This window comes from Tachypleus tridentatus, chromosome 6 (genome assembly GCF_004210375.1).
Source record: "Tachypleus tridentatus isolate NWPU-2018 chromosome 6, ASM421037v1, whole genome shotgun sequence".
NCBI classification, from domain to species: Eukaryota; Metazoa; Arthropoda; class Merostomata; order Xiphosura; family Limulidae; genus Tachypleus; species Tachypleus tridentatus.
This window is the reverse complement of record NC_134830.1, coordinates 24,158,026-24,174,092: the sequence shown is the minus strand read 5'-3', so window position 1 is coordinate 24,174,092 and position 16,067 is coordinate 24,158,026. Positions and strand designations below refer to the sequence as shown.

The following is a 16,067-nucleotide window of genomic DNA, read 5'->3' as shown; positions in this document are numbered from 1 at the left end:
ATATAACTGTAAACATACATGTGATTGCTTTGAATTTATTGACGTATTCACTACTGAAGATGCACGTGTGCACTATTGGTGAGTACTGTTTTAAAATGCATATTAACAGCAGTACACTGTAAATGTGAGATTTTGGTATTGGTGTCATACTTTACATTTCCTTGAATTGAGAGGCATGATCAGATGTTATCATATTATCCTTGCTTAAGAAAAACCCAACTTGTAAAATAATTTGTATTTATATATTACAAATGACTGCAAAATGCCCTTTAATTGTATACTCAATAGTCTAGGAATAATATGACACTGTATGGTTTTCATCTGGCTGTAATAATGGAGCTTCTGCCATCTCTGGTTACAAGTAATCATCAACAGCTGAAGATGTTAAATGTTTGCTATTAGAAAGCAAAATTGGCTCAAGCATTAAAGCAGTGACAAGAAAAAGAGCAGATTTTACAATACAAGCAGAAGAAACATGAGTTTTAATTTATAACTGGGACAAAAAAAAATATGTATTCATCGTGTGATATGCATATTGTTGATAAATCCATATTTTAATTTGACTTTTCCACTTTTCATTGAATAAAGTTAATTTTCAAAATGTTTCCCTTAGTAGATTTCTAGATGCACATGTGTGTCTACAGTATCTGACTTCCATAATTTTTGTGTACTCCTGAGGATACATATATACAACTTAAGAAAAATAAATACATATAATTACATTGTTCATTTATTGTTATTATTGCTATTGTTTATAGGGAAAACAATGGTATTACACTAAAACTCTCTATTAACACCTGCTACAGATGATACCAAATATTAAAGCAATTAATACTTCAAGGAGATAAAAAAATTAATTCCAGTTACACGAAGTAAAACTTCATGTACATTTTATTAGATGTATGTATGTGTTTGAAGAATTATACACACGTTTCTTCACATAAAATATCTTATTTTAAGCTTTCATCCCTCTTACCAAAGCCTCCATTGGCAACAATGCACCAAGAATGACAATTCTTTCTTCCTGTGGAACACTGCATTAAAATGAGTGTCAAGGCAATGGACATAACAATAAATGACATCTGATATTAGAGTTATTAAACATATATAATCACTTTTATTGTTCTGTACATTGTTGCTTGATTTAGGCTCAAATAAGAAGACCAAAAGGTCTCAAATATTTTAACACAGAGAAAAGTCCATGTTAATTTATCTACATTTATGAACCTTAATCATAAAACAGATCAATTATTTGTATATCTTTGGATTTTGTCAGGTTTTTACAAGTCGCCATGGTTGTTTAACGTAGTTACAATAATGCTGTTAACACACTGCTTTCTTTCTGAGACATAAACAGTAGTAGGTGTTTATTGTTTTGCAGTAAGTTGATGAAAAGCCATCTCGTTTGGGTGTATGGTACATAACTAATTTACTATTAACTTCTTTGATTGACATTGATAGTCTGTACATATGTCGGCTCATTATGGCCAGGTGGGTTGAGGCGTTCAACTCGTAATCTGAGGGTGGCACCAAACGTGCTCGTCCTTTCAACCATGGGGACGTTATTATGTGTCGGTCAATCCAACTGTTCGTTGGTAAAAGAGTAGCCTAAGAGTTGGCAGTGGGTGGTGATGATTAGCTGCTTTCCCTCTAGTCTTACGCTGCTAAATTAGGGAACGGCTAGTGCAGATGGCCTTCGTGTAGCTTTCTGCGAAATTCCAAAAACAAAGAAACTGTAGATATGTAATAGTTGCATCATTTTGTATTCCTGCAAAAACACTTTGCACATGCATGCTCCCAGTTATTTTTCAGAATAAAACAAAACTTGGTTGTCCAAGTTGGTTGAAACTTGCATGTTAAAATATTAACATCCACAAATGAACAGTGTAAAACCCTGCACGTTATTTGTGTTTAAAACTTATGTATTTAATACAGCTGGTTTACACTGGTTTGTAGTATTTATATTTAATACAGCTGGTTTACACTGGTTTGTAGTATTTATATTTAATACAGCTGGTTTACACTGGTTTGTAGTATTTATATTTAATACAGCTGGTTTACACTGGTTTGTAGTATTTATATTTAATACAGCTGGTTTACACTGGTTTGTAGTATTTATATTTAATACAGCTGGTTTACACTGGTTTGTAGTATTTACTATATTTTTGTCATATCAATCACAACCAACAAAATCAGTGATAAAGATTTTGTGGTTTGAGGATATTTAAACATGGATATGTTATTTTAAACACAGGTTTACCTGATGAAAATAATATAAAGTTGTATAGATATTGATGAAACATCACTCCAGAGTAATTAAAACAAGCATTTTGTTAACACCTGTTATCATAACTGTTATTTATTCCTTGGTTTTGATTATCTGTAAATTTTAAAAGATATTTTATAGGAATCTCCCATAGGATTTTAGGGAACATATGCATGTATCAAAGACAGCAAATGACTTTTGGTAAATGTAAGTAAAGGAGCAGTAGAAATTGTAACATTTACAATTGTGAGGATTGATTTAAAGTTCACAAATAAAGTGAAAGCAAAACATAAGGAATGTACATCTTTTTTGAACTAAAAGGAAACTAAATTTCATCTACTTATCTTTTGTAGCAAAGTGACTGAAACTTCACATATCAATATGAACATGCTGTGTGTGTTTGTAATGACAGAGAAATGCATTTCTTATGTAAGCCATACTTTCATCCTTATCTTAGTGTTTTTGCCTCTTTTTTATATAGAAAACCAAAAGCATTTGAGTTCAAAGATCAGGTGAGAATTTAAGATGCAGTTGGTAAACCATAAAGAAGGATATATGTTCTGATAGAGATAAATATCAGTAAATTGTAGAATGTAAGTATTGAAGAGAGTTCAATCATTGGTCATGAGATGTTTATTTGTAAAGGGAATTAGCAGATCTGAGGATTTAAAAATCAAGCCAAGGAACCACTTGCATAGATGGACCAAACCCACATTTCTCAGGTAATACTGTATTTTTCTATTTGTTCTGATTAGTGAGGAGTTGTTAGTGAATGGCTTCAGGTTTGAGTGACTTTCCGAAACACCATCTTTCCAACTTATATGTAGTCACATTTCTTGAAGATTTTTATAACATTTCAATTATTAGGATGGTTGACAGCAGTGCTTAATGTTGTGATAATATTACTTACATGTTGATAATTTATGAAGTTTTATTATTTCGGTGTTTTACGTATTTTCTAGTTATAGAAAGGGATTAAATTTTCTACTTTAATTATAAAATAATTTAGAATTTGTATTGGGATAACTGTAATAAAAATATATGGACTTGTATGTGAATAGATAAAGAAATTTGAATAATTATGTTTTAGTGGGGTTAAAAAACTTTTTCATTTTTAGCACTTGCTGAAATTTTAACTCAGTTGATTGTGATATATCATTATTGCAGTTGGTGTTATTGGAGATTTGTTTAACATTCTGTAGATGTTCTGGGTGACTTTATATTTTTTACAACTCTGGGGTCAAAGAAACACCAGCTTGGCAACATTCCTCTGAAGGTCAAATATCTTGATTATTTGACATTTAAAAATGAAACTTTTAGTGGTTTGGTTTGTTTTGAATTTTGCACAAAGCTACTTGAGGGCTGTGCTAGCTGTCCCTAATTTAGCAGTGCAAGACAAGAGGGAATGCAGCTAGCCATCACCACCCACTGCCAACCCTTGGGCAACTCTTTTACCAATAAATAGTGGGATTGATCATCACATTGTAATGCCTCCTTTCAGCTGTGGAAAAATCCTGATAATTTACAATACTTGTATTTTGAGTTAAAAGTATTTTAAATGTGTACAGTAACTATAACTTTCATTACTCATATATTTTTGGTTTCGAGTGATGGATCCCATATGTTTTGTGTTGTTACTCATAGGTCTGGTTTTGACTATATTAAGATGTCAATCCTATTATATTTTTTTTGATATTACTTTTTATACATAAAATATGTTAGAGGTCCCTAGTTCTTTAAACTTCAGGGTTTATACAAGAGAGGGTGGTCCAAAATTATCTTTCCTATTTGAAAATTAATAATTAAATCCTAAAGAAATATAACCATGCAGTTTTCAACATTTTGTAGCCCATCTCAAACAGTTTTTTAATGTCATGTTTTTCACTCCAACAAGTAGTATTACCCCATAAAATGGGAGCCATGCAGGAAAAGGCTCATTGCAATGTACTGATGAGGGTGGGTCAGTTCCCAGGCCTCCACACTTGTCAGACATCACTTCAGTATACTTCTTTCTTTCAGGGTATGTTAAGGATATTTTGTATCACAAACACCTATATAAAACACACTGGAGTTAAAGACCAGGTTAACAGATGTCACTGTAACTGTAAGTTGAAATTATATATTGGTTGGATGTGCTAAGAGCCTCTGGTAGTGTTTGTGTAGAATGGTACTGACATATCAATAAAATTTGAATAGTTGGGCTATGAAATGTTGAAAACTGTATGGTTGTATTTCTCTAGTTCTTTAATTGTTAAAGTATGAAGTAAGGTAGATAATTTTGGGTCACCCTCTATTATGAGTATATACTGCCAGTTTGTGGATTAATTTTTTCAACTTAAGTGCTTCTCATGTTATGCTTGGTGTGTTATTTTCTTGATCTATGTTAGTTTCCTAATCTTTAAACAGATACCATCAAGTTATTGTTAACAAATTCCTATAAGGCCTTCAAGAGATATAGCACAAGCAAAAAACAATAGTTCACTTTACATCATCACATTATTTTGTCAGAACCCATACCTGACAATATTTCTAAGTAGTTTTGTACTTGAACACTTTGACTGCATAAATTTTATTAGTTGTGGACACAATCTCTCTATGTTGAAACCAGGGTCACTGCAGGTAGTCATCAAAACTATAGCTATCAGTATAGGACCTCACATTAAAACAGCTTTGAACATGCATAACACAGATAATTAAAAGGTTAACAAAACAACTATCAGTGTTAAAAGCAACCTTCAGTAAAGATTGAGCATGTTATAATCATGAATTGTTTACTCAGCTAACTCTCGAGAGAATAACGTTAAACTTTATATCAGAACACAGCAGAATCTTCAAAAGCTGCAGGGTCTCTCTTTATATCATAGGGTTATTAGTGACAATAACTGTCATTCTCTTGTTTAACTCTACTTGTATTTTAAAAAATATATATATAATTTGTTCTTAAATACTTAAGAATGAAGATAAATTTGTAAAGAAACAAATTATTATAAAACAAATAATGATTTGAAAGTATTTATGTTTTCTTAACAGTAAATAAAGATATAAGTATATTTATGTGTGTGTGTGTGTGTGTGTATATGCCCATACAAATATGTTGAGAGAGATGCATGGCTAAGTATGTATTTATAATAATCTGAAATACAATAATGCAGATTAAACCAAATTAATATAATATCGTGAATGGAAATAGGTGTTTCAGCTCTAACTTTTGTGCAATTTATATGTAAAAACAGCTGGTATGAGTAGAGAAAGCACTAGTAGAGGAGCGAACAATGTTTCAACCTTTGATGGTGAAAGAAGGTCGAAACATTGTTCGCTCCTCTACATAGTGCTTTCTCTACCCATACCAGCTGTTTTTACATGTATAATTTTCTCTACAGGTGGATTTTCTCATCATCACAGATTTTTATGCAATTGGCATTGGAGTTTGTACTAATGTGTAGTATGGCTAATAAAACCTGATGTATTGATGTTGCACTAGGTATAAGATTATATGTTTATACAATCATACCAAAATATAGTTTATATGATAGTATATGTGCCAGGAGTGTTTTAATTTAACATTTATGCTATCTTTGGTTGTTAATATTCCAGAAAAGGAAAGGAGACAGTGTTTCACCAGTTGTTTTTTTTTCTTCTATGTAAATGCTTAACACATAAATATAATGAACAAAATAAAAAGACAGGTAATTGTTAAGAAAATCAGGTTTTGTTTTGAATATGATAAAAGTAAATCCTTAACATTAAGTTCACCCTTCTGACTGCTTCCAAATGTTCTCTATGGCAGTGAGACATAGAAAGTTGGATTTTGTATTGACAATATTGCAGTACTCAGTTTTCAAATCTTATGCCTCTGCCCTCAGTTTTGTTTAATGTGTGCAGGATGTGTGTTTGTGAGTTGCCTTTTTTTTAAATTACTGATCATGAAGTTTCAAATTCTTTCTCTTCAGAGTTTAAACTGTTAAACATTTCACATTTGCTTTGTTTTTATTTTACTGTCAATGACTGAAGTTGAAATTAACTAAAAATAAAACAGCAAATCACTGCTTGTATCATTAGACTGTTTACATGACACTGAAATGTTACTCTAAAGAGCAACAAAGCAGATGCACAGAAGTAAGCTGACTTGACTTTGCTGTAAAAACATATGAAATATATCAACTCATGTATTCTGCAGTGTTTACAATAAGAATTCTCCAGAGAATGATTAACTTCTTGTTATACAAAGACAATTAAAAAAATTCTCTGTATAACAGATAAAGAGCTTAAAAATTTATATGTTTAGTAATTTTTCTGAAAGACTTTCCTTTGCATGTTTCGTTTAGTATACCTGAATGTTTGACTTGTGATTACTGAATTATCATCTTTGTGGGTATAACCTGTATACACTTCCACATGTGTGTTTTTGATATTTCTTCAACCTAGATTTGCTGATAATCAGCACAGCTACAAAAGTTAATATCTACAATAACTATAAGAATAACAATGAAAGTTGAAAGAAAACTCAAACCAGCCGAAACTTGGTTCATAAAGGGAATGTTGGAAATAGTATGGACTGAGAAGAAAGGCAGTGAACAAGTATTAGAACAAGAGAACATCATGTACAGCATTATAAAAATATAAGACAAGATGAGTTCATAAGTCATGTGATAAGGAAAGAAACATTTGATGCATTCATAATGATTAGGAATAGTGAATAATAACATAGAATTCTTGAAGAATATCAGCAATAGAGAAGAATGGATGATAATGATCATCAACACTTCCATGTGACATTGGAGATGTAGAAATGCATGTTTTTTTATGACTCTTAAGAAACTATATTTTTAAAATTTAACAAGGAAAAATCTTACCTTTAAATGAAAACTTCATGTGTAATGGAGATTCTCTGAGGAGTGATCTCCATACTCTGAAGTTACCAGTTGCTACATGGTGTCCTTGTCTTAATCAGAATTGCATACATTTGTAGATTTGGTACATCTAGTGGATCTACATTCACTGACACAAACACTAGATCTTGCATGGCTTTCAGAGTAAGTTGTAATCTGTAACTATCTGTACATTTGTTGTACTAAATCTCTACTTGCATGGTAATATCTTCAGCTCTCTGATAGTAGAAATAGTTTTTCCATCTGGTTAATCCCATAGTTGTTGACAGCTCTCAAACTTCCGCATCACCATATTTTACTCTTGTGGCCACTGTGCTTGGTGCAACCCTTATGGTTGTCCAGGAGCTCTTTAAGAAATTCCATTCAACATTACTACTAAGTGCTTGCAAAAACTACTTTTGTAAATTATTGGAACTCTCAAAATCAATATAAAATCCAATCACTCTTTTGTTTAGATTAAAAATGTTTATACCATTGTCAACTTATTTTAATATACAGTTGGCAATATATTTTTCCATTCAGTGAAATGAGATTACAAAAGAAATTTCGTATATTTTCAACTGGAATTCTGATATGTACTATAAGTGATGATTTTACACACTTTGATAAATGTAACTTACAAGTTATTTTGTTGTTTCCTGACTTATATATTGCAAACTTTTTTCACATGATGCAAGAAGTGTAGCCCTGTTTACACCATTAAATTCAAGATATAGAAAATTTTTTTCCCATTGCAAAATTATTTGCACTCATACTTTATTTGACCATGAAGCATTACCTCGCTTATCCATCTTTTTAGTGCCTTCCATTGTGTCATAATGGTTGTTCTATCTATAAAAGCAAAAATTTCCAGACATTTGACTTGGAACCAAGCAGAAAAATACACCCTTCTATTCTGATAACTTAGCCAGGGTCTGAGATTTCCACTGCATCAAAGAGGCCATCTTGATTGTATCAAAATGTCCCTGACAGAACACTTTTTCAGAAGTATGGCATTCAGATATTGAAGATGTGAAGGCTGTAACTGGAAGTTGTGTTCTAATTTCTTTTATAAGTAATTACATCTTGAACAATGATGTTCTTATTATGTTTTTCTGACCACAACTTTCTCACTAGCTATACTTACATCCAAAATGGATGGCATAAGTCTTGTAGTTGTATTTTGAGATACTGTTATTTCAGTAGGTTCTTGTAAGAAATGTTTGTCTTTCCATAATCAAGAAGAGATGGGATTTTATTATTGTATTTATTTTACTGTCACATATTTTTCTTATCTATCTTACTAATATTGCTTTCTAATTTTCTTTTTATTATTTTACCTTCCCTTTCAAATGTACGCTCCACTTTGTTGTTATAATGTTTCTTCAGTTGCTTCATTATGTTTATAAACAGTCTCCTCTCCATGAAAATTACATAATTTAATTACGTAATTAAAGTGTATTATTTGATTTTCAATCGCATGAAATACATTGCTCCAAGTTTGGATTAAATAAATTACATCAATATTCATGACTGTAAACTTTATTGTTTTTGTGAATTTTAGTTGTTTTATTAGAGGTCTTAAGAAATTGGACATAAACTTTCATTATACCAAATTTTATTCTTGCATGTGGACACTTTGTTTTCCTACTGGAGTCTTATACACTTTAATTTTTTGGTTAAAGCTTTGATAAAATAATTGCAACTAGCAGTAAAATTAAATATGTCACAAATCCTGATGCACAGTTTATTCAAGTATAAAAGCTTTTAAGTCATGAGTCTTAAATAATAAGTCCATGTTGATTGTTTTATTGAACTGAGATTTATATTATATGAAACTGATAATTTGTTGTCCTTCATTTCAATATTTATTAAGTATCAGATAGGACACTAAATTTTAGGTTCTTCAAAATCAAACTTCCTTTGGTATAAGCTGTATGTACTTAATTGAAGGATAACATCACAACTGTATAACATTAGAATTGTACTAATACAGTTTCACACATTCTACTGATATTGTCTTATTAATATAAAAATTCTCAGGAGTAGCACTTGTCTAACATAAAGAATCTTATATTTATGTCAACAGCTATGAATTATATCACTGCATAACCAAGATAGATAGTTCAAATAATTAAATTAATATTTTTTAATAATTTGGATCTTGGAGATAGTTATAATTTGAGATGTACAGAACCCATTTGTTACAACAGAATTTCATTATAATATTATAATTAATCTAAACATTGGATATTGAACTTGTTAGTGTATCAAAAAATGTATTATGTGTTTTATTAATATCTGATTTACTTTCATGCAATTTGAATTCAATACTAATGAAATTTTTAAAATATGTAGCATATGATATCAGAACCTCCTGAATATACTAATCATGTTTCTTTATTATTACAAACATATTTATTACATACACCAATAATTCACATCAATAAATATTTATGTCTGTCAGAAGATCCATCATCATCATTGGTAATACTTAATTTGTTATTTAATTTATACCATGAAAATGTTGAATCAAAATGTGCAAAACATTACATTTCTTTAGTACAGAACTTTTCTTTTTGTCACTTACAAATATTTAGTTTATGTATGTAAGTTAAAAATACCTAGTATACATTTCAATAAACTACTTAAATCATGATACTAACAAAAAAGTCCTTCTGAAAACAGTTGTAGGGTATTACTTAATGAAATAAAACTAATTTGAAGTAAACTGAGGGTGGGGATCATTCCTGTTATTCCACAATAATCAGTCTCCTAAATAAAACATGGCCAGAAGGTTAAAGCACTAGACTCTTAATCTGAGGGTTGCAGGTTCGAGTCCCTGTCACAACTGATAGGGCAAGTATGTTTGGTGTTACCCACTATTTGTAGGTAAAAGAGTAGCCCAAGAGTTGGCAGTGGGTGGTGATGACTAGCTAACTTCTCTCTTGTGTTACACTGCTAATTTAGGGATGGCTAGTGCAGATAGCCCTCAAGCAGCTTTGCACAAAATTCAAAAACAAAACAAACCTAAATAAAACACATCAATATATGGGATAATACCTGATCACTTAAGTTGGAAGTTAAATTATCTTAGGAAAATGTTACATTAAGTTGTAAAATGTTTAGATTGTCTGTGTGGGTGGTAAATAGTGAGTTTAATTACATGGATTGTTTTTCTGGTTGTTCACTAGAACACATTATACTTAACCACAGAACTTTAATGTTCTTATGTAACATGTCCATGTATGTTTCAAAGTTGTTAAATCCTGTAAGTACTATAATACAGTTGAAAAATGATCATATTAAAAAGAAAATGGAACATGGATGAGGAAATATTTCCATTTGTATTACACTTGTTCCTAGTTCATTTGTATTAATCAGGCATTCTACTGCTGGATTAATTAATGTCTCTAGCATCTTCTGCATCTATACCACAAACATAGATACCTCATTAACTCTACTGATACCATGTCTACTTTTACATTTTTTTTTCCCACTCTTGCAGAGTTACTTGAAATAATAACTGTTATTGTATATTTTCAGTAGCTAAACAAACAGTGTCTGTAAAACACATTATCGGTGCTGTGTGTTTCATGCACAGTACAGATGATGTAAATATCCACTTCTAACAGAATTTTAAAACATAACACTAGTTGATGAAGCCCTTGCATATGCCATGTAGGTAATACTGAAAAGAAAGACAGATATTACTGGTCAAAACAGAAGAATGTTTAAAAAAACCAACATATTTGCTGATTAACAGAACCAAACTAGCAGCAAGTACAATGTGAATTGAAATATTTCTATGTTTCATTTCTACTATAAGATGAAATTTGTTAGCTTTATTTAAATGATTAGAAAATTTCTTTGAAAATGCATGAATTAATAAGCTACATAAAAATGTTAAGTAATAGTGGACAACCTTTGTTAAGTAATAGTGGACAACCTTGTTCTCTCTCTTCATTCACATTCTTTGCTATATGCATCCTAAACATTTATATATATATATCATTATTTGTATGGAATTCATAACATTTAAACTTGTAGTAAAATACCAGTTCACTCACCTATTCAGTTTTCTTCAAATCAGTCTTATTTCATGAGATTAACCGATACAATTTCTCTAGCAAGAATTATTTGTATCAATATCATGATTTGAGCAGTTTATTTTAAGGCATCCAATGTTCCCATTTCATTTTTTAAGGTAGTTTATTTGTTCAAGTTATATATTATGTGTTGGTATCAAGGTTTTATAACAAAACAATGTTTAGGGACAACAAGTGGTCTTTTGGTCCACCAGGCTCTCCTATCCTCTCAACCAAACTAAAACTATTAACCCACTGACTATGACTGCAGAAGGTTAGCAAACCATGTATGACATACTCACATCCGACTGTCAGAGGCAGACTGTAACCTATAAGGGAGTCAGCATTCAGTGGTTTAAATATAAAATGAACAAATATAAAGACGTTATCATTCATATGGTTATCAAAATTGTTCTTAAACTAATAACAGGAATTTTTTTGTGATGTCTGCAACTGTTAATATTCAATATAAATGTTTTGTCTTTAAGTTTTAGTGCATTATTATAATACTGCTTTAGAACAGTGAACTTGCTACATGGAATAGAAGCCCATGGTGAACTAAGGTGTTTACCATCATTTCAAGTGTGAAAAGTGTTTACAGTATTTGGTTTTGAAAACTGTAAAACATTCTGTATCAATTTTACATTTTTTATATTAAGGTTCAATTTAATTTTTATACATAAACAATTGTTTAAAGGTTTTTGTATAAATATATGAAAAGCAAAAATCAATGTATTTATTGTGTTTATTCTGAAGTCCTGTTTAAAAAGGTTATGTAATTATTACCTTCCTTTTCTTGAAGTCCTGTTTAAAAAGGTTGTGTCATTATTACCTTCCTTCTCTTGAAGTCATGTTTAAAAAGATTATGTCATTATTACCTTCCTTTTCTTGAAGTTCTGTTTAAAAAGGTTATGTCATTATTATCTTCCTTTTCGTGTAGTCCTGTTTAAAAAGGGTATGTCATTATTACCTTCCTTTTCTTGAAGTCCTGTTTAAAAAGGTTATGTCATTATTACCTTCCTTTTCTTGAAGTCCTGTTTAAAAAGGTTGTGTCATTATTACCTTCCTTCTCTTGAAGTCATGTTTAAAAAGGTTATGTCATTATTACCTTCCTTTTCTTGAAGTTCTGTTTAAAAAGGTTATGCCATTATTGTCTTCCTTTTCGTGAAGTCCTGTTTAAAAAGGGTATGTCATTATTACCTTCCTTTTCTTGAAGTCCTGTTTAAAAAGGTTATGTCATTATTACCTTCCTTTTCTTGAAGTCCTGTTTAAAAAGGTTATGTCATTATTATCTTCCTTTTCTTGAAGTCCTGTTTAAAAAGGTTATGTCATTATTACCTTCCTTTTCTTGAAGTTCTGTTTAAAAAGGTTATGCCATTATTGTCTTCCTTTTCGTGTAGTCCTGTTTAAAAAGGGTATGTCATTATTACCTTCCTTTTCTTGAAGTCCTGTTTAAAAAGGTTATGTCATTATTACCTTCCTTTTCTTGAAGTCCTGTTTAAAAAGGTTATGTCATTATTACCTTCCTTTTCTTGAAGTTCTGTTTAAAAAGGTTATGCCATTATTGTCTTCCTTTTCGTGAAGTCCTGTTTAAAAAGGGTATGTCATTATTACCTTCCTTTTCTTGAAGTCCTGTTTAAAAAGGTTATGCCATTATTGTCTTCCTTTTCGTGAAGTCCTGTTTAAAAAGGTTATGTCATTATTATCTTCCTTTTCTTAATGCTGTTTATGTTGATATTTTTTTCCAAAAAAGATATTCTGCACTTTTTTCTTCGCCTTACTTATTCACATCAACAGAGATGTCAGTAGTTGATCAATATGAATTATATCACTACAGTTGTTTAAAGTGGTAATATTAAAAAATGCATGGAAGTATGAAACTGTTCATACCTTAGTTTAAAAGATTAAAAGTTTTCAGTATTGTCATTAATATGGAATTTTGTTTGATTATTTTTGTATCCTGACATAAATTTTATGTATATCAAATTGTTAGTTATTTTTCCTATAACTATTTTCTCATCAATATTATTTTCCTAGTAACTAGTTGATAGTAAATACTGGCTGCTTTGCTTTTGAAACATAAGTGATGGTTTTTTATTGTTACTTGAGTTTTAATAAAAAATGGATTATCTATTTTGTACGAACATTGTTTCTGTAGCTAGTACTTAATGTTTGGATAAGATATATATGCTGATACCATTTTTGTCAGACCTATTAAGAGTCACATTTTATTAGGAAAAATACTTTTTTATATTCAAAAACAGAAATTATAGCTAATGTTAGTAATTTTTAAAGGTTATATTTTTACTTTCCAACAATGAGAAGTTGACTACTGGTAATCTAAAGGTAGTGTAATAGTTAGAGATACAGTTGTTTTGTATTTGAGATGTAAGTTTATATAGATAACCTCCTGAGTACTCTACAAGTGTCTTTTTGATAGCCTTCATTTTATTAAAGTATTATATTTATATTATACAATTTTATCACAAATATATTTTTATTCATATGAAATAACTGTGACATCTTTTTTTGTGGCTGTGTATTACAAGGATATAAAAACTTAAAGTTACGGTGTTTTAATAACACTTTCTTGTGTAGATTAATTTTCACTTACCATTAAACAAATTAAATCTAAAACTGATAAAATTAGTATCATACAAGTATAAGTTAAGTATGTAAATAGTAAGTTAAAAAGAGTGAGGTATTACTGAGGTTACACAATTTTTTTTATTATCAACAGGACTCTTAGGGTTTGAAGCTAACTTCATAGCTTACCAGCCCAACTAGATTATGCACTGTTACATATCTTTTTATAAAAAATAAGGAAAAAACAGACTAGAAATAATTCCACATAGGGGTTTTGTGGTTCAGGTATAACAATTAGCTATGTAAAAGGAAAAAAAAAAATTCAGAATGCATAATCTTGACACTTACATGTGAGCAAAAGTGTTGCATCTTGTTATTGTTCCAGTTCTTGGAGGTGCAACCCATGAGTGACAGAAGACAGCTGCATATTGGGTCTACAAAGTGAACCTATCAAATGGCAGACAAATAATGATTGCCACTTAAATGTCATCACGTGTTGTTGCCAGCATGTAGAAATTTTGGACACTTCAAATCAACTCACTCACCAGGTGAGTTTATTAGCAAGTTCTAAGTCGCCCATTCCAATTTTTAAATCTCTGGTGACTATTAATTTCAAGCCCTGAGTTCTGTACTACAAATCAGTTAATATTGAATGTGCTTAACAAATACTAGAAATATTAGTGCAAATGTTTGTATGCATTTATCAGGGACTAGTATTACATTAGAATTACAATTTTCTCTTGATAGGTATTTGTAGAAAACATTTTTCTTTTGAGTAGTATTGTAAAACAATTTTTTAACATTATAAGCTATATATTGATTTCAAGTTTTTGTTATAGGTTTAAAGAAGAAATGCACATTTTCTCAACACAATATGGTATTGTAACAGTAGTTTTTAATGTTAGAAAATGTGATAAGCTAATTGGCAACATACAATGAATATAAGATGATGGAGTTTTGATTAGTTGACAGAGGATTTTCCTAAAGAGCTTCTGTATATTGTTAATGTTGTTTTGTTTTTATTTTATATATAACCACAGCATTTTGAACTAATTTGTGTGGTTTTATGCAAAGAGTTGTAACAACTTGTATAGTTTAGAGTAAAGAAAAAACTACGATAGTGTAGTTTATGAGTATCGAACCTATAGTTGTGATGTAGGTTAAACAATTTTGTTTTGCTATCACTATTAATAAAGATTCTGTCTCTGAATGTAAAATTAAGTTTTACTGATTGTTGGAAGAGGTAACATTGTTCATTATACTAAGCTGAACAAAGACGGATATTGTATTTTCAAGGGCTCTCATTGAATGTTTGCAACTTTATTATAACCACTTGCAGCTAAAATATTTACTTGTGTTAAAAGTGGTTGAACAGTTTTCTGTTTGTTGAAGTGGTATGTTTATGATAACACATAGTTACTGTAGTTTAACAGTTCCCAAAGTGTTATATTTCCATGAAGTTTTACCTTATTTTATTCAGACTTTTCTAGAAAAGCTGTGAAACCCAGTGTTTTTTAACAACTCTGATGATAATATTATTTATTTATAAAGTTTTAAATGCAATTTTGGAAACTATAGCATATTAAGTGTGTTGCTACAGCAGCTTAAATAATGCTACCGTAGCTAAGAGATCAAGATATATGCTTTTCTTAATAGTTAATTGGTGCATGTAAAAAGAGCGTAATATTATATTACTCTATGTTACCTTGTACATCATTTGAATGGAAAGTTAATTTGTCCTGTTTTTAACTTTGGTAAACTTAAGTGTGTAGTAATTGAAATCAATTGATATTATTAGCATTGTATGTGTATCGAACTACTAATAAAAATGCATATATATGTATAGATAGATACCTATGGGTCATTTGTATAATGTATTTCATTTATAGCTAATAAACATTAAATGTGAAAAATATTTTTGTGTAATAGTTTATGCAAATATTACATTTATTGTTCAAATCTATGAAACATCGCTGGTAGGTTTGTAAAGCACAATAATAGTATCTTTTACAAACAAAGTAGTTTTATTCCAGAAACATAACATAGGTTCTACTACTCTAACATTAATATTCTGAAATAAGAAATATTACTTTGCCTTTTTTAATTATAGTGATGGTGTATTGAAACAGCATATTAGAGTTAAAAACTTGTTTCATCATAATAAGTAGAATCCTTTTGAGTAGATACACGTACTCTTGATCAGTATTAAGCTGTGGTTTTGACTACTTCTCATTTAGGCAGTCTCAGCATTTAGTTAAT

General features: G+C 30.1%; 1 protein-coding gene across 2 annotated transcripts in view; it reads left to right on the top strand.

The window, feature by feature from the left end:
* Positions 1-15,721, top strand: part of ko (Stork-head domain-containing protein knockout) — a 75,154-nt gene extending 59,433 nt beyond the window's left edge. The window contains exons 5-6 of one of the 2 annotated variants that reach the window (XR_013028831.1): positions 14,194-14,356; positions 14,648-15,721. The gene's annotated coding sequence lies outside the window, so the exon portion shown is untranslated. Of the gene's footprint in view, positions 1-14,193 lie in introns of both variants that reach the window. The other variant, XR_013028830.1, reaches the window with a different exon arrangement.
* The last annotated feature ends 346 nt before the right edge of the window (positions 15,722-16,067 follow it).